We start from the raw sequence: 19,116 nt of genomic DNA on the forward strand, positions 1-19,116 counted from the left end.
TATTTACTCTCACACAGTATAAACCATTTATGTATTTATTCTAAAGAGAAGTTGTTACAGCTAATGATTGGAGTGATTAACTGTAGGATGTATATTAGACAAATGTAATACAGTACATATTAATGACATGACCAGAAGGATGACAACAAGCAGCAGGTAAGAAAAGCTGGTTAATTATTTAATAAACATCAAGGATCTTCATTAAAACAGTAAAATAATTGTTTGTATTAGTAGGACATTTCTGATCAGCTGCTTTTGTTGTTACTGAACTCCAAGGAGATGAAGAGTAAAATAAAGGCTGTATAGGAGGTAGAAGTAATAGTAACACTGTACTATACACGGAACTATACACTGTACTTTATACAGTACTGTACACGGTACTAAACACAGTACTATACACGGTACAATACACTGTAACATACACCGCATGTATGTGACAGAAAAGGTACTATTTCACAATAATGTTCTAAAATTTAGATCATCATATAAAATATCAGGTACAAATCACCTTCCTGCTGAACCAGAGAGGAAACAGGTTCCTCCTCCTCCTCCTCCTCCTCCTCCTCCTCCTCCTCAGCTTCAGGGTCCATCATCCAGCCATGACAGCCACAGCGTCATGAAGTACTCGTGTTCCAATTCTCCATTAACGCCGATGCGTCCTCGTAAATTTGCATTTCCGCACTTCCGAGGACGCTGCAAGTAGTTACTCGTGACGTAAGCGAGTACACACTGGCGCTCTAAGAATTGGGAAACGGCCACAGACATACGCAGCGCATGCAGTCCAACCTGACCCGCCCCCTTCTCCACTCTCAGCCAATCACAGACCAACTCGCTCTAACGGTGCGTTCAGGTGACACGAAACAACGGAAACTAAGAAATGTCAACACTAAACCATATTATTGCCACAAGAACACAACTGCAGAGATGTTGAACTCTTTTTGTCATTTTTTTCTTTTTCAATCAATCAATCAATAAAAGACTTAATTTCTCCTCAAGGGGGGTAATTAAAAGGTCAACAACAGACTACAACTGGGTAAATAAATACCAGTAATGGTAAAAATCTGATCATTACAAAATGAGTCAGATATAAATACAAAGAATGAAGGTCAAAGGTTAAATCTGGATCAGCAGGAGGCCAGGCAGTGATCAGAACTCACTTTGTGGCCAAACCAGTTGTCCTTTTTATTTAGAGACGTGGGGCGGTGTCGGCAACTGTTGAAAGTAACTAAAAAGTTACTTGTAATCCAATTTAGTTCCTTTTAAAAACAAGTAATCAATGAAGTAACTAAATTACTTTTTAGGCGAGTGACTAGTAATCAGTAATCTGATTACTTTTGCAAGGTAACTGTGGCAACACTGGTGCCCACCAACTAATATAATTTTCCTGACCTCCACCTCCTCCATGACTATTTCTCTCTCTGTAAAATTCCTTTTCTTCTTCTTTTCTCTCAGGATTTAGCGTCAAATGCCGGCGATCAACGGGCCGATTGAGATGCAAAGATATTGACGAGACACTTTGCATCGACCATCTATGGTTAAAAGTGGACGTGTTGAGGGCGGGACATCAACTGTGGGACCTTCCAGGTGGACTGTGATCTATAACAGGGAAGTGCAGTACGCACGGTTTCACCAATCTGAATTTGTTTGGGCGCACAACATTTTCAGCTTTAGAGCGCACCAACATTTTTAGTAGGAATCCTACGCAGTGTTTTATAAATGAGGCCCCAGGCCCTTGTTTTGCCAGATTTAAAATGCAGGATTTGATAGGGAGGGCGGAAATAGATGGTTTTTAAGAATCAGTTCTTAAATTGAGGGGTTATTCAAGCTTTAATATTTACGGAACTGCAGCCAGATTTTCAAGGAATTGTTGACAACAGGGTTCTGTTAGATGTTATGAATGTTAACAGGGAGACGAGAAGTGAGGAGGGACTGGAGAGAGAACCTTGAAGATCGCCGTTCTATTTGAGCCCATGAAGGATCTGTGTCGGCTTCATTGTCCAGCCAATGACAGAGCTTATTAATATTGCATGACCAATAGTATTGTATGATGTTACGTCGTGCAAGACCGTCTCGCTTTTTGGGAAGTTGTAGAATAATTTTTTGATGCAAGGAGTCTGGTTCAACCACAAACATTATATTATTGTCTGATCTGTTAAAAAAAAAGATTTTCTTATAAAAATTGGAATGTGTTGGAACAAATAAAGAAATTTAGGGAGAATCACCATCTTTACCAAGTTACCAGTTAGAGAGAGGGGGAGGGAAGACCAGCGGGACATAGCCACAGTCATGCCGGTAACGCATTAATTAATAACACGTTACTCTGTCATTAAAATGTTGCATAGAGCAGGTTGTGCAAACAAATAAATACTATTGCTCTATTTAAAACAGATAAATAGTGCAACAATAGACTAAACTATGTACTAATAAATACCAGTAATAGTAAAAATCTGATAATAAAACCATGAGTCAGATATAAATACAACAAAGAATGAAGGTCAAAGGTTAAATCTGGATCAGCAGGAGGCCAGGCAGTGATCAGAACTCAGTTTCTGGTAAAACCAGTTGTCCTTTTTATGTTGAGATTGAGGGGGGCATGTTGTTGGCAGCTGCTGAAAGTAACTATAAGATTACTTGTAATCTAACTTAGTTACTTTTAAAAACAAGTAATCAGTAAGGTAACTAAGTTACTTTTTCAAGGAATAACTAGTAATCAGTAATTGGATTACTTTTTCAAGGTAACTGAGTGAGTTGTGACGCCAGCTTATGCGCCGCGAGAGCTAACAGTTAAGAATCCAAATGAATGAGGTTGATTATTTACTGGTGTATAAATGTAAAACTCTGACTTTAGAGGAGAAACTGGAGGTAAAGTGAGTGTAAGGTCATAATAAAATCTGTGTAAGAATCTCACTTGTAAATCAATATGCTGCTCGTCTAGTGGAGGAATTCTTTCCTTGCAATCAGTAGGCCCGTGTTCAACTCCCCACCGAGACACAGTTTAGTTTATTAAATGATTTAATCAGAGGCTATTCCCCGTGTTAAACCTTTTCACAAGATGGGATCCTACAGTATATGGTTGTCATAAAGATGTTGGAGCTAAAAACTTCTGCACAAACTTTAGTTTGGTATGAAGTGGTGTTGAACTCTGCGCTCAGTAGACCTGTGTGTGTGTGTGTGTGTGTGTGTGTGTGTGTGTGTGTGTGTGTGTGTGTGTGTGTGTGTGTGTGTGTGTGTGTGTGTGTGTGTGTGTGTGTGTGTGTGTGTGTGTGTGTGTGTGTGTGTGTGTGTGTGTGTGTGTGTGTGTGTGTTCAGTGAAGTGTATCAGTGTGCAGCAGTCAGTTTCTGTTCAGTCTGACTGAGGGAGGTTTTTGTACGACGGTTTTTCACTGTGTGAACACCCACTGACTGTTGATTTCATGAAGACTCTGACAGTAATAAACTGCAGCATCTTCAGCTTGAACTCCACTGATGGTCAGAGTGAAGTCAGAGTTTGATCCACTGCCTGTAAAACGATCTGGAGTCCCTGATGCTCGAGTGTTGGTCCAGTAAAAGAGCAATTTAGGAGGTTGTCCATCTCTCTGTTGGTACCAGGCTAAAGCCTGATCACCATCATCATAAACATAAACATTCTGACTGGTCCTACATGTGATGGTGACGGAGGCTCCCAGAGCAGAGCTGACTGCTGCAGGCTGAGTCACTGTGACCTGGCCTCTGGACTCTGAGGAAACACAGACAGAAACATCAAGCAGCCTCATGGTTTTGTGGGCTTCATTTCAGAGGGACGGATGTTGACAGAGGAGAGGAGTTTGATTCTCTGGACTTTACCTGTGAAGCAGCAGCAGAGGAGAGTCCAGATGAGGACGCAGATCACACTCATGTTTCTGATGAGGAGGATTTCTCTGTCTTCTGTTGTCATGAAGGACGGCTGTCAGTCATCCAGTCTTCAACTGTCAGGACTATAAACTCTCCCAGAGCACTGGAGCATGGTGCTGCTGATGCAAAGTGGCTCTATGGAAATGTTCTGACTGACTCCAACAGGGACCTGGATCACTTTCATCTCTCACTTTCACTCTGGATTCAAACTTTTATGAGAATATCAGGAGGTTTTTCATGAAGAAGTTTCAAAGAGTATTTTAGAAAATATTTCTGAGTCTTGATATTTTAATCACTCGATAATTAATTTATTCTGAAATTAAATTAATTTTAGATTTCCATAAATGAATCCTGTAGTGTTATGACAATAGTAAGAAAATACACAGAATATTTAAAGATATGTCTGTAGTTTTCTAATTTAAATTTCTATTTTTGCTGTTAAATCCCTTCAGGAATAAATTCCAATAGACATAATAGAAAAAAATAGAAAATAATCTTTAAAACAATCTCTATAAATATATGTATTTCAAGTAGACATTGCAGATGAAAGAACTGTTCTCTTGTGTTCCGTTAGGATCAGGTGGTAAAAGTTGTTTTGGTGAGTTTGTTGGTTTCAGAATCAGAGAGTGGCGTCTCTCTACAGTCAGAGGTTTTTGTACAGCGGCTCAATGAGTTTGTATCACTGTGGTACACGTTCGGTGGAGGAACCAGACTGGATGTTGGAAGTAAGTTTATTCTCCTTTTAATACTTTCAACTAAATAATTCAAATTCATACATTAAACCTTGTTTTGAATGATTTGAGATTAGAAAGATGTTTTTTATTCTTAATAATTATTGTAGTGATCAAGTTTTAATCTCCATTGATTTCATGTAGTTTAGCTCAGCTCTGTTTCACTTTAATTTGATCACAGAGAAAAGTTATTAGTTTTAAATTTACACCGGATTAAAATCTCATTAGGATTAAATGACAAAACAAAAGATATTGTCAGTCTTTAAATGTGCTCAGTTAGAGCCTGATGGCTGTGGAACACACTGTTTTAACTCTACCAGTCTCATGTTGAAGCTGTTTTTACACTGACCTGTGTATTTAGGGACATTTCTGGTGCACTGGTCTGTCTTTGGGCTGAGTTTTAGTTGACATGTCCACTGTTTGAAATGTGTTTGTGTTGGAATGTGTGCAGGTTTTATTCTTCTTGTTTTATTGAGTGTCTCTTCATCACAGCTGGATTTATTCTTGGTTCTATAGAATGTTTCCCAATTCTGTTTCTCTTCTTACTTTAAAATGTATTATTAATATTGTTATTTTACAGTAAAATAGAAATACTGATGATAAATGTAGAATAATAAAATCCTCCTGAGAAGTTATCTTTATTTACTGTTTTTTTCACATTTTGCTCCTAATAATTGAAAATATTAATTTAGATTTGAAGTTCATGTTAAAGTTTCCAGTCATAAGTTGTAAAGTGTAAACTTTCTGATAACGTTGATGCAAATGAAGAGTAAACGTTGAGACATCAGCTTGTGTTCCTTCCTGTGTAGTTTGAGGTATTTCAGGTCAAAGTGTTGGATGATTCTCTCTGTGCTGATGTGCATGAGAGGCTTCTTAAAGGGAAGTGAAACAATGTGTGAGTGAGTGACTGCTGGAGCAGAAAAAGCCTCTGACAGCAACTTCTTCCAGGACCAAATCAGCTGTCTCCCACTAAAGCTGTCCAGGTGTGTGCTGGTTGATTGACAGCTGGGTGCTCCCTGTCCTCTAATTTGATTGGTGTCTCCTAGGTGATACCCGCCCCACCCTGACGGTGCTGCCCCCCTCCAGAGAGGAGCTGCAGCAGGGGAAGGCCACGCTCATGTGCCTGGCCAACGAGGGCTTCCCCTCAGACTGGAGTCTGAGCTGGAAGGTGGAGGACAGCAGCAGCAGCAGCAGCAGCAGCAGCAGCTGGGAGGAGAGCAGGAGCCCCGGGGTGCTGCAGAAGGACGGCCTCTACAGCTGGAGCAGCACCCTGAGGCTCCCTGCAGACCAGTGGAGGAAGGTGGGCTCTGTGACCTGTGAGGCCACCCGGGGCTCCCAGACTCCCCTCAGAGAGACACTGAGGAGAGACCAGTGTTCCCAGTCCTGACCGGACTCACTGGGACTCTCACACTGCTTTTACTCTCACACTGATCTCACCTCTGTCATTCACCCTCTTTCACTTTCTTCTATCATCAAAGCAAACTGACTTCATCAATATTCATCTTCTTTCATCATCATTTTCTTCAAGCTTTGACAAAATAAAGACAGTTTTCACCTCAATCTTTGGTCTTTCATGACTTTTTTACAACAATAAAATCATCATGGCAAAGATGGATGAATGTAAAAATATTATATGAGAGTGTTTATATCCTCACATCCTTATTTATATCTTTCAATAAAAGCTGGAAGTTGAAATGTATTTGCATGTCCTATAAATGGTAGGATTAGATTGTAACAGTGGCAGCCTTGCATTTCAGACCTCGGCCTTCACTAGTGCTGGTCTGAGTCAATCCACCCCTCAATCACTTTTTATGGCTACAAAAACCAGGTCATCATGCAGAGATGCAGTATAAAAAGCCTTTGCATCACAGATAGATACTCGTGCCACCAGAATAAATACCTTTATGGATGAAAAGAATCAAAGTTCAAGTCTCCTTCTGTTTCAGCTAAATAAAAAAAGCCGCTGTTATTCCCAGAATTCCTGGGGGCCGTGGACGGTGACAAACGTTTTTCGTGGTTTGAAAATAATATAATGGCGAATCACATAATCCTGAATCCTGCCATGGAAGTTGTAGTGAGCACAAGTAAATTGTACCGGACCTCTGTGTGCTTGGAGCCCTGCGGTGCGTTCAATGACCTCTAGGAAAAGTCCCACTTGAAAAGTGTTTTGACAATAAATCTGCTACCACATCTCTTTATCTTCTCCTTTAGCCATTGTCGGTGTACAAAACCACTATTAAACAAACACAACTATAATATTGTTAATGCAGCTCGCTCCAGATGCAGTCGGCTGGCGCTGGAGAGTGAACTCTCTGACGAGCCAATCGGAGGGCTTGAATACGCTGACGTCACCCGAGGCCTGCTGGCAGGTCCTGAGTCACCAATATCTATTTGTGTCATAAAACCTGCTGTTTATTAAAGGTTGAGACATTTTGAATCATAACTGAAGTAATAAACATAAAAGAAACTGTTTTTATGAGAAAAGGAGAATAAGTCCCAGAGGAAAATCTTTTGGGATTTTTATCTTAACAGACATTGATTGGCAGAGAGCTTGGTTATTGCCATACAGATTTTGTATTGTCAATAAAATTAAGCAAGTACATATCAATATTTTGCACAACATATATTTAACAAATATAAACTTATCCAAATTTTTAGAAAGTGAAAAAAAACTCATTAATCCCAAATCATTAATCATTAATTGTTTTACTGTTCCTATTCAAATACCTTATGGACTGAGAATTATACACTATGTAAAACTAAAATCATGCTCAAATTGATTGTAAAAGTGTAATTGCATATTTTAATTACAAAAATATAGACATAGAATTTATAATTAATTTAATAATTCTAGTTGGAAAATTTCCCATTCGCAAATGCAGATTAGCAAAGGTAAACCTAGATTATGTTCAGTTTTATATTGAATTTAAAGAACACATTAAAACACTAAGTAACATAAACACAGAAAAAAGTAATAAAATTATTGAGTTATTTAAAGAATTATTCCAAAAAGAATAATGAGACCCTCTGCTTCCCTCGTCCCTTTTGTGTTTTCTTTTTTTTTAATTATACTTTTCTTTTAAAATAAATAATGTCATCCTTATTTGTATTTGTTATAGTTATCTTTATAAGTTCATACCATGGAGCTTAAGATTATACTAATGTATTATTTGTGAGCATCGTCTGTTAAAATTGTTTGTTTTTGTTGTTTGATGTTTGTTTGCTCTGTTTGGATGTTCCCCCATTTGGGCAATAAAGTAAAAAATGAAATAAAATAAAATAAAATGAATCAATTAAAAAACAAAAAGAGCATCAATATCAAAACCTGATTGGTTGAAGCAGCAGCGTGATCGACACTTATTTCACGTTGCAGTTGCAGAGGGGCCAGAATGAAAGTTTTTTAGACGTCTTTCTTGGACGTTGTCTGGATGTCTTTTCTGGACATCATATAGACGTCAATATTTGACATCCAGAAGACGTCCTCAGACGAGCCAGAATGAACGTTTTTTAGACGTCTTTCTTGGACGTTGTTTTCAAGTCTTGTCTGGACGTCTTATGGACGTCCATGAAAATACGTTTCAAAAGAAAAAGGACAGGTCATCAGTCTTCCACAGGACACACACAGACACTTCATTTAGCATTAACATTACATGCAGTTTTTTGGAATGTGGGAGGAAACCAGAGAACCCTGAGGAAACACAAGGAAATTCCACAAACAGCTCCAGCTGGATTTGAACCCACAACCTTCTGTCAAGCGAGAGCGCTAAACAGTGCAGCAATGAGAGCATTAACAATGACAATGACATTTGATAATGCTGATAAAACATTGACTCATGTACATAGTTGTATTCACCAGATGAAAAGTTATCAAAGTGGTGAGTTTCTCCTTGGAGACTTAAAAAGTCTGAAGTTTGACTTTATTCTGAGAATATTATATTAAAGTAAAATAAATAAAATCAGGATTTTGACTTTAAAGACGTCATTTACAAAACGTTAATGCATCTTTAATGTGTCCAGAATCATCGTCCGTACATGGAAAATCAAAGAATTGAGAATAATTTTATCACATCTAAAACTAAATGAGTGGAAACGCTGGCGTTAACAGCCATACGGTTCAGCAGAAATCAAGGTCAGATGTTATTAAGTTTGTGGCTGAAGCAGCAGGAAGATTTGTGGGAGTAAAGAATGACTCCCCACAGACACTTCATGCTTCTAAGAGGGTGAGTCAGGAGGGGTCAGTCCAGAAGTCCAGCAGCCGGTCTGACACAGGGGATGAGGAAGGTGAAGACATGGATGATGGTGACTTCATTGATGGTATCCAGGACGTTTCCTTTTTTCATAATGGTCTGAGGAAAGGAGAGGTGGAGGTCTGCACAGCAGAGAAAAGACAGAACATGTGAGAGAAGAGACAGGAGAAGAAGCTCAGAGCAGAGGTGGTGAGGCTCTGAGGTCAAGCGTCCAGAGGGATGGACAGTCCACAGAGAGGTTGAAGAAGTGAGGCAGTGTCAGGGCTGATGTGTGACAGAAGGACAACAGGAAGAGAGGAAGTGAAGCTTTACAAGGACGTCTACAAAATGTGCTTTGGAGTCGGTGCTGCTGCACATCCAAGTCAAAGAATTAACAGAGATTCAACAGTTTAAAATGAACTTACTACCAAAGGTCAAAGAATCTGCTGAGAGCTCAGCACTTACAAGAATCTAAAGATTGTTTTCCATCAATCAGTTGATCAATAGATGAGATATTAATCCATCAGTGTGACGATCAACTTGTTTGGCCTTTTGTCAAGAAAAGTGCCAAATTAACTAGAAAGAAAATGAGAGGGACACTTTGCTTTAAAGTAGGGATGTCCCGATCAGATCGGTAGATATCGGATCGGGGCCGATATTGGTGATTTGTAAATAATCGGGAATCAGGAAATCCAGCCGATCGCCCCGCCGATCTAATTAAAAAAAAAAAAAACATTTTCACGGCAGCTGCCGTAAAGCGAGCCCCGTTTGCAACCTGCCGCAAACTGAGGTTAGCAGTCTAAAACCATTGAGTGGATAAAATGTCAGCAGTCTGGAGGTATTTTAAGGTTGACAACCAAACCAGTCCAGCGGCCAGTTGGACTATTTGCTTCGCCACAGTCCCGAGAGGTGGAGCCCCACTACTTCGTTTAACACAACTAATTTGATAAGAAATCTAAAAAGTAAACATGCGGCGGAGTACGCTCAGCAAAGACGATCATACGTGGAAAAAAAGATGACGTAATCGCCCCCCTCCTCCCCCACCGTGGTCCTAAACGTCACCTAATAACCACAACAATCACGGACTTCAAGCTCTGGTCGAGCTGCAGAAGCTAGAAGCAGGCGGAGCGGGGCCATAGACCGAGATATATATATATATATATATATATATTATATATTATTATTATTATATTATATATATATAGAGAGAGAGAGAGAGAGAGAGAGAGAGAGAGAGAGAGAGAGAGAGAGAGAGAGAGAGAGAGAGAGAAACAAAAGAAACCCAGAAAACGTTCAGATGTGCATGGCTATAAATTGCATTTGACAATTATTATTGTATAATTGTACTACTACAGTATTATTATTGTTTATTATTATTATAGTTTTTATTATTGTATTATAGATACTGGATTCTTCGATCATTATTGATATTATTATTATAACCATTACTACGGCTGAGTATAGCCAGTAACCTATTTGGCCACGATAACAGTATTATCACAATACAGCGATTCTACTCAGTATATCTCTGGAAATTTCATCCACGATACATTAAGACGTCTGTCTATCTGAAGAAATTCACAATTTATTGACTGAACCCATTTCAGAGGAATTATACAACATTGTCAATCAATTTCACATGAATAACAGCCCAGTACAACACATTAACACAGTAAACAAAGTGTGTACTGCACATTAACACACTAAACAAAGTGTGTACTGCACATCAACACACACTAAACAAAGTGTATACTGCACATCAACACACTAAACAAAGTGCATACTGCACATTAACACACAGTAAACAAAGTGTGTACTGCACATTAATACACAGTAAACAAAGTGTGTACTGCACACTAACACACACTAAACAAAGTGTGTACTGCACACTAAACACACTAAACAAAGTGTATACTGCACATCAACACACACTAAACAAAGTGTGTACTGCAAAATAACACACACGAAACAAAGTGTGTACTGCACATTAACACACTAAACAAAGTGTGTACTGCACATTAATACACTAAACAAAGTGTATACTGCACATCAATGCACACAAACAAAGTGTGTACTGCACAATAACACACACTAAACAAAGTGTGTACTGCACATTAACACTCACTAAACAAAGTGTGTACTGCACATTAACACACTAAACAAAGTGTATACTGCACATTAACACACTAAACAAAGTGTATACTGCACATTAACGCACACTAAACAAAGTGTGTACTGCACATTAACACACTAAACAAAGTGTGTACTGCACATTAACACACAAACAAAGTGTGTACTGCACATTAACACACACTAAACAAAGTGTGTACTGCACATTAACACTCACTAAACAAAGTGTGTACTGCACATTAACACACACTAAACAAAGTGTGTACTGCACATTAACACACACTAAACAAAGTGTGTACTGCACATTAACACAAACAAAGTGTGTACTGCACATTAACACTCACTAAACAAAGTGTGTACTGCACATTAACACTCACTAAACAAAGTGTGTACTGCACATTAACACACACTAAACAAAGTGTGTACTGCACATTAACACACAAACAAAGTGTGTACTGCACATTAACACACAAACAAAGTGTGTACTGCACTTTAACACACACTAAACAAAGTAGCTACATGTATGACGTTTTTAAAAAATCAAACAGTTTGGAAATCAGTTTAAAATTCAACTTATAATTCTACTTAGAGATTTAGGAAACCTCTTTCCATCGTCGATGTTCATTCACCCCTGCCGCCACCACCACCGGTTCAAGATGGCGGTGCTGTTGACGCGTCCCTCCCCAGTCGCCGAGGCGTCTACTCTTTATTATGTCTATGGTTTTCTCTATTAGGAAGTGTTTTTTGAATTGGGAAGTGTTTTCTGTAGTTTGCAGCGTTTTGCACTTCCAGGCCACCGTAGTAATCAGTTACTTTTTACTCTGATTTCTGATCACAGCGATCTGTAATAAAGTCACAATTGATTTTAATCAGACCAAAACTTACATCATGTGTGTTCAGTACCAGTGTTGATGGTAACATGTCACGAATTGCGTTAAGAATCGGAACCAACAAACATCACCACTAAACCTTAACATTGCATCAACAACACATCTGCAGAGATGTTACAACTTGATTTAATCAATCAATCAAATAAAGATTATTTGTCCCTGGGGGGGAATTACGTAAAAGGTTGCATAGAAAAAGCAGCGCAAATAAATAAATAGATGAATAGATAAATAGTTCAACAACAGACTACAACTACGTCACCGGGTAAATAAATACCAGTAGTTAAACACTGATAATCTTTAGTCTTCTTTAGGATTATATGATGCATTAGCAATTCTGAGTCGTGTAAGTTCAATAAATGTACTTTTTTCATTCAGCTCACAGTACTGATGTAAATCATTAAATAATAAACGTACCAAAGGATCTGGACAGGTGGTGCAGTGGTAAAGCCTTGTAAATAGTGTCAGTGAGCATTCAGGATCTCTCATCAATCTTTGATTTCTCAGGTGAACTCATAAGGAATCGAAAGATCAAAGGATGTCTCACACAAACAAACATGTCACAAAGGGTAATGACTTTGATACAAAGAGTTTTGTCTTTTATGATTTATTTATTTGTTTATTTATGAACATGTGCAAAAATAACAAACAAGAGAAACAAACAGACTTATTGTAGCACACAATAACATGTTAGCTCATCCACAAACCACAGATTAGCATGGTAGCTTGTTTATGTAGCACATGATAGCAGGTTAGCTCATAAACAAGGACTTTCCTGGTATTGTGTAATCCTGGTGTGAATGAAGCAACAGTGTTCTGACCACCTGCAGTTAGTGACGTCATCACAGTGGGTGAGAGGACGGATTTTATCCACATATTTTGGAAAAAAACTCAGAATCCACAGTTTTCGGGCAAATATTTTCATAAAATTATCATTTCTTGAGAGGAAAATGTGTTGTCTTTCAGTCTGTGTGGGTTTGGAAGCAGACAGACGTAAACTTTAGACACTAGGAGGCGCAGTTTGATGCAGACACACGATTTTGCTCCATCTGACTCATTTATAAATGTCTCTTGAAATCGCTGGAACCAAAAAAATGACAGCATTGTTCTCTCTCGTCAAAAAGGTATTTTTTTATGATATTTTCCCCACAAGCGTTGCAACGTCTTGCTCGGCAGGTTCTTGTCGTGCTTCTGATCTGCTCGTTTTGTTTATCACAGTCATAGTTTAGCCACAGTGGCCACTTGTTCGGAGTGATCTGTCACGGCTGTTTTTGAAGAGACATTTTGGTTTTCCCATGTATTTGAATGAGAGGAGGAGGAGGAGGGAGGAGGAGGAGGGAGGAGGAGGAGGGAGGAGGAGGAGGAGGGAGGTGGAGGAGGGAGGAGGAGGAGGAGGGATGAGGAGGAGGGAGGAGGAGGAGGAGGAGGGAGGAGGAGGGAGGAGGAGGAGGAGGGAGGAGGAGGGATGAGGAGGGAGGAGGAGGAGGTGGAGGAGGGAGGAGGAGGGATGAGGAGGAGGAGGGAGGAGGAGGAGGAGGGAGGAGGTGGAGGAGGGAGGAGGAGGGATGAGGAGGAGGAGGGATGAGGAGGAGGAGGGAGGAGGAGGGATGAGGAGGAGGAGGGACTAGGAGGAGGAGGGAGGTGGAGGGATGAGGAGGAGGAGGGATGAGGAGGAGGGAGGAGGAGGAGGAGGAGGGAGGAGGCGGGAATCGGTGTTCGGAACTTTGACAGCTAATAAACATGAAACTGCTCGACGAATGACAAAGTTGAACTGAATTATTGAGCAGGAGAGTCTCCTCTGTCGTTTAATAGTGTTTTGGAGCCGAATTCAACACAGTCATATCCAGGTACTTTTACTGAGAGAAAGAAAAACATATGTGGATAGAAGGTGAGAAAATGATGAGAGAGAGAGAGAGAGAGAGAGAGAGAGAGAGAGAGAGAGAGAGAGAGACAGACAGACAGACAGACAGACAGACAGACAGACAGACAGACAGACAGACAGACAGACAGACAGAGATGTTAGTGATATGTTTTGGAGGACAGGGAGCCAGTGGAGGTTCAGGAGGACGGGGGTGATGTGTTCACAGGAGTTGCAGTGGGTGAGCAGACGAGCAGCAGAGTTCTAGATACACCAAAGTTTATTGAGGACTTTTGAAGATGAGCCGAGGAGAAAGTTGTTGCAGTCGTGGATTCAGGATGTGATGAATGAGTGGATGAGGGTTTCAGCAGCAGAGGAGGAGAGTGAGTTGTGAAGGTGGGCCGTGTTTTTGAGGTGAAAGAAGGCGGTCCGAGTGATCTGGTTGATGTGTTGTTCAAAGGTGAGCTTGATGTGGAGAATAACTCTCAGATTACAGGTGTGAGGTGACGGAGACAGGGTGGAGTTTCCAGTGGTCAGGGTGAAGTTGTCCATGTGTTTTGTGAGGGATTTAGGTCTCATGATTATCATGTACAATTTGTCGTAGTTTAGTTCATGTTTCATGTTTTATCCATGTTTTTATTTCACTGAGGCAGTTGGTGAGGGTGGAGCAGGTTGTTGGGGTGATAGATTTGGTTGAAATGTAGATCTGGATGTTGTCGGCGTAGCAGTGGGAATGAAGATGATGTTTACTGATGATATTGCCAAGAAGGAGGATGTAGAGGATGAGCATGAGGGAGCAGGGATGATCAGAAAACTCTCCATTAACTTCCATTACTATGCAGATGATCCACCAATCGATTTCCCTATGAAACCAGATGATACTGATCAACTTGTCAAACTAGAAGCTTCTCTTAGAGACACAAGAGTCTGGATGAATGATCATTTTCTGCTTCTGAACTCAGATTAAACACAAGTTATTATAGTTGTCCCAAATCATCTGAGAGAGAAATGATCTGAACATATAGTAACACTGGATGGTATTACTTTGACCTCCAGTACCACTGTGAGGAACCTGGAGTTACTTTGGACCAGGACTGATCCTTCAGCTCCACATTAAACAAATCTGCAGGACTGCCTTTTGTCACCTGCTTAATATTTCTAGTATCAGGAACATGTTGACTCAGAATGAAGCTGAGAAACTAATCCACACATTTGTTCCCTCCAGAGTAACTATTGTAACTCCCTAATATCAGGGTGTCTGAATAACTGCTGAAAGTCTTCCACTGATTCATAATGCCACAGCAAGAGTCCTGACAGGAACCAGCAGGAGAGAAGAACATTTGTCTTCTTCTGGTTTGTGTTTTTCTTTTTTTCTGCTCCTGCTTCATTTCCCCGGCCGGATGGTGTCTTGGTCCAGCTCAGGAGATTGCTGCTTGGACCTGCTGTCTTTTATTTATTGTTTTTAAATCTTTTTTTTTTTTTCTTTAGCATTTTCACTTTTCTTTTTACAACAAAAGAAAAAATGTGCATAAACAGATGGGTTGAAAAGTAAGAGGGTCATTCAACGTAATGCATGATGGGGACAAGAAAAATAATCACAGTATCAATATTGAATCAATTGAGCTCAATCTGCTTCTACAGCTGAACTAAAGTCCATGACTGTCCGTTGTCCCTTCCCACCCTTTAATTAAAACGTCATTCGAGACACAACTACATAAGGAACACAAATAGTTAAATGAAAAATCACAGGTAGATTAGCTGTTGTAATTGGGGGCGACCCAAACAGTGCAGTGCAAGGTTCAGGGAAAAGCTCCATCTCAAGTACTGTAGCAAGGGGATCAACAATCTGCTGCCAGAAGCCAGTGATATTTGAACAGGACCAGAGCATGTGTGTTTGGTTGACAGGTGACTGTTTACATCTATTACAACTGCCACTGGTGCCTGGGTACATTTGTGCCGGTCCAGCAGTTCTGTAGTGCACTCTAAGGAGAACCTTGCATTGAAAGAAGCCGTGCCGAGCACATATTGAGGATGAGTGAACTCGCACATGAAGTTGGTCCCATCGGCTGTCTGATATTGACGTTCTTATTTCCTCCTCCCAAGTCTGTTTCAGTTTGGTCATCTGGTTGGAGTTGAGGGAGTCAATGGAGTTGTAGATCACCTAGATGGAGCGTTTCTGTGCAGGGTCGAGAGAGAGCAGTGAGTCAATCTGAGACTCGGGTGGTGGGTAGAGCAGTGGAGGAAGGTGGTTTGGACAAAGTGCCTGGTTAATAGAAAAATTAAGAAGTGAGAGTGAGGTAGTTCAAGCCTGATTGAAAGCTCCATAAAATCAGTAAATAGTTTCTTTATAAAGATCAGGGGCCTCATTTATAAAGGTTGCTGACGGACAAAACAGGTCCTGAAAGATGCGTATGCCACTTCCCACGCAAAGTTTGTGATCTAAAAAAATAAGCTCTGCGGGAGAATGTGCGTACCGGTACGGCAACTTTGAACCTTGCGCACACACATTTTGGAGACGGTGGAAACTGGCGGTGCTGATTGTGAGGTGGAGAATTGAAGCCAGATTCATCTCATACATTTAATGTCTTCAAATGTCAGACTTATAGATCCAGGTGATCATAAACAGCCGAGCTTCAGTGTTATAGATGTTCCTTTAATGAGCCATTACTACTGAATCAGCAGCACGAGGTTCATATGACAAACGTTCATCTTGAAATGATCCAGAGCGGTGGATAGAACTGACTGATTATCAATTGTGACAAGGTGTTTAACAACCGGTCCCATTGCTAAGAACGCATATAAATAGCACGGTGACAGTCGTGCATGAAGCTGCACTGTGGATGCGCTGCACCGCCATGCGCTCTGGACGCTCTGCTGCTGGAGACAGACGACCTCCACGTCACCCTCCGCCTCCAACTCTCCAGTGACTGAGGATACAACACAAAGTCCACTGAGCCTTTTTACAAGTCCCTGTTCAAGTATTTCATTCATACATTTAATAAACAGATAAAAGTGAACTTTATCGGTCCGCTGTGGTCTCCACCAGAAATACACGCTGGCCGTCACAACCATGAGGGCTGTTATGGTGTCCAGCAGTGTGCTCAGGTGCTGCCCCCATGAGGTCACTCTCCTCGGGCCTCCACCTTCAGATCAGACTCTTCTTCTCCACCTCTGCAGTGACTGATCTCTCTGTGGCTGCCACACTGTTTACAGCAGTGACGACGCGCTGCCAATCGCTTGTTTTTACTTTTATTAGTGACTCTACTACCATGACCACCAGTGATGCTGGTTAGACAAGTAATCTAACGCGTTGTTATTTCCAAACCAGTAATCAGATTAAAGTTACTTCTCCAAGTCACTGTGCATTAATATTGTAGCGTCCAACAGGACGAGTAACTTGTCTGTAAAGCCGCTTTATCATTAAACAGAACCGGCCGCTCGTTCTCTCTCCTCCAAACACACAGGCCGTTTTCCAATACCCATACTCCTCCATACTTGTGCTCTCGTGTACCTGTTAAACGTCATCAGTGGGAGACCAAGTACTGTTTCTATTCTTAGGCCGTTTCTCACCGAGTACACATGGAATACCCGGATGTATCCTCGCTCCGCCAACTTTATCGAGGATTCATCGAAACAGACCTGTTCAGTCTTGGGAAGCCAATTTACCCATAATGCATTTGGCAAGAGATGACGGAGGAGATCGGAGAAGGGGAAACACACAACAGTGCGTAAAAGATCTGAAATATTAGCGTCATTGTTTAACAGAGTGCAGTTTTAAGAGTGTTTTAGGCCAGACTATAGTTGTTATAAAATGTTGTTATGAGGTTGATATTTCAAGATCACGCTTACTTAAACATTTGTTCTGAGGTTTTCGGAGATTGTGGATCCAGACTGAGATGAGGCTGGCTGTGGTTCTCTACTGTGGTTAAACATGAGATATAATTGTTTTAGTGTAAATCTAACAGTGTTCATCTACATTTATATTTGCTGCTGAGGGGAAAGATTATGTTTAAAACTTTTTAACTTGACATAGAGGTGAAGGTTCTACTGGCCATAGTGTTTTGTCTCAATTGCACTAAAGATTTCTACCCATCATACTGGAGGTTCTACTGGTTCCACTGGTTCTACTGGAGGTTCTACTGGTTCTACTGGAGAATCTACTGGTTACTGAAGGATGCTGTGGATTCAAACTAACACCATGCACTATTTGAATCCAGGACTACTGAGGAACCTGAAGCCTGGTCCAGTGGAGAAGAGGAACTCCTCCAGATGAGGATGGGAGTGAGGATTGTTTTTGATGCTTGAATTATTACATGTATATACTTTATTCATACATGTGTTAATAACTTACTGAATTGGTAGTGTTTCATTCTTTTTGTTTTATGTCCTCCTCATAGACCTCATAATTGTTGAAATTCACCCCAGACAATTTCTTCTTTAAAGCAACATTACATTGTTTATCAAATGAAACAGAGAAATGTTCAGTTCTATATTTTACAGTCATAAACAATCATTTACAGTCTGTTGATCTCTCTGTCTTTATCCATCTATCTACATATATTTACACATGACTAGAGAACATGAGTACATGAGGAGAGCTTCCTGTCTAGATGTAGTTCTCCTCTCTGAGGCCTGCAGGTCGTTCTTCAGCAGCAGGCAGCTGAACAGTCTCGCTCGCAGATCACTTCCTGCCAGGTCCCTCTGGGCGTCCTCAGTGTCACTTGGTCGTCTCCATCATCATCCCTGGAACTTCCTCCACCACCTCCATGATGTCACCAGATGCCACACAGACAGGCAGCAACAAGAGGACGTCTCTCCAGGCTCTCAGAAAGATGGAACACCAGCAGGTTTGACCTGGTGTCTGTTGGGTTTCAACCTGCCTGTCAGTTAAAATTCACATGGAAAACATTTGATATATTTTGATGTAATCATGAATCAGAATTTATTTTTTCCTTCGTGTTCATGACTGTGAATATTGAGATAAAGCAGGTTGCCAGTACAGTGATATAATAACAACTGTGTGCTGCAGGCATGGGTACAGTACTTCCTCCATCACCCAGCAGAAAGTACCTGGTAGATACAGTACTTCCTCCATCACCCAGCAGAAAGTACCTGGTAGATATAGTACTTCCTCCATCAGCCAGCAGAAAGTACCTGGTAGATATAGTACTTCCTCCATCAGCCAGCAGAAAGTAACTAGTAGATATAGCACTTCCTCCATCACCCAGCTGGTACCAGTACTTGCTGGTACATGGAGGATCTGTGCAGGACAAGAGCATCCTGCACAGATCCCCAGTTGCCAATGTACACGTCAATAAACCTCATATATTACAGAGTCTTTTTTAACAACAGGTAGATGCAGGAAAGATTCTACCTTGCTGGCATGTTTCAGCTGCATCAGTAGTCTTCCTCAG

At 40.6% G+C, this 19,116-nt stretch overlaps 1 gene segment (V, D, J or C); it reads left to right on the plus strand.

Annotated features, from left to right (window-relative positions):
- The first annotated feature begins 2,286 nt into the window (after positions 1-2,286).
- LOC308117898 (immunoglobulin kappa constant-like) lies at positions 2,287-6,160 on the plus strand. The segment is given in 3 exons: positions 2,287-2,292; positions 4,514-4,595; positions 5,648-6,160.
- Positions 6,161-19,116: the final 12,956 nt, after the last annotated feature.

The sequence above is a fragment of the Lipophrys pholis genome (assembly GCF_963383615.2).
Source record: "Lipophrys pholis genome assembly, chromosome: 12".
In the NCBI taxonomy this organism is placed as follows: Eukaryota; Metazoa; Chordata; class Actinopteri; order Blenniiformes; family Blenniidae; genus Lipophrys; species Lipophrys pholis.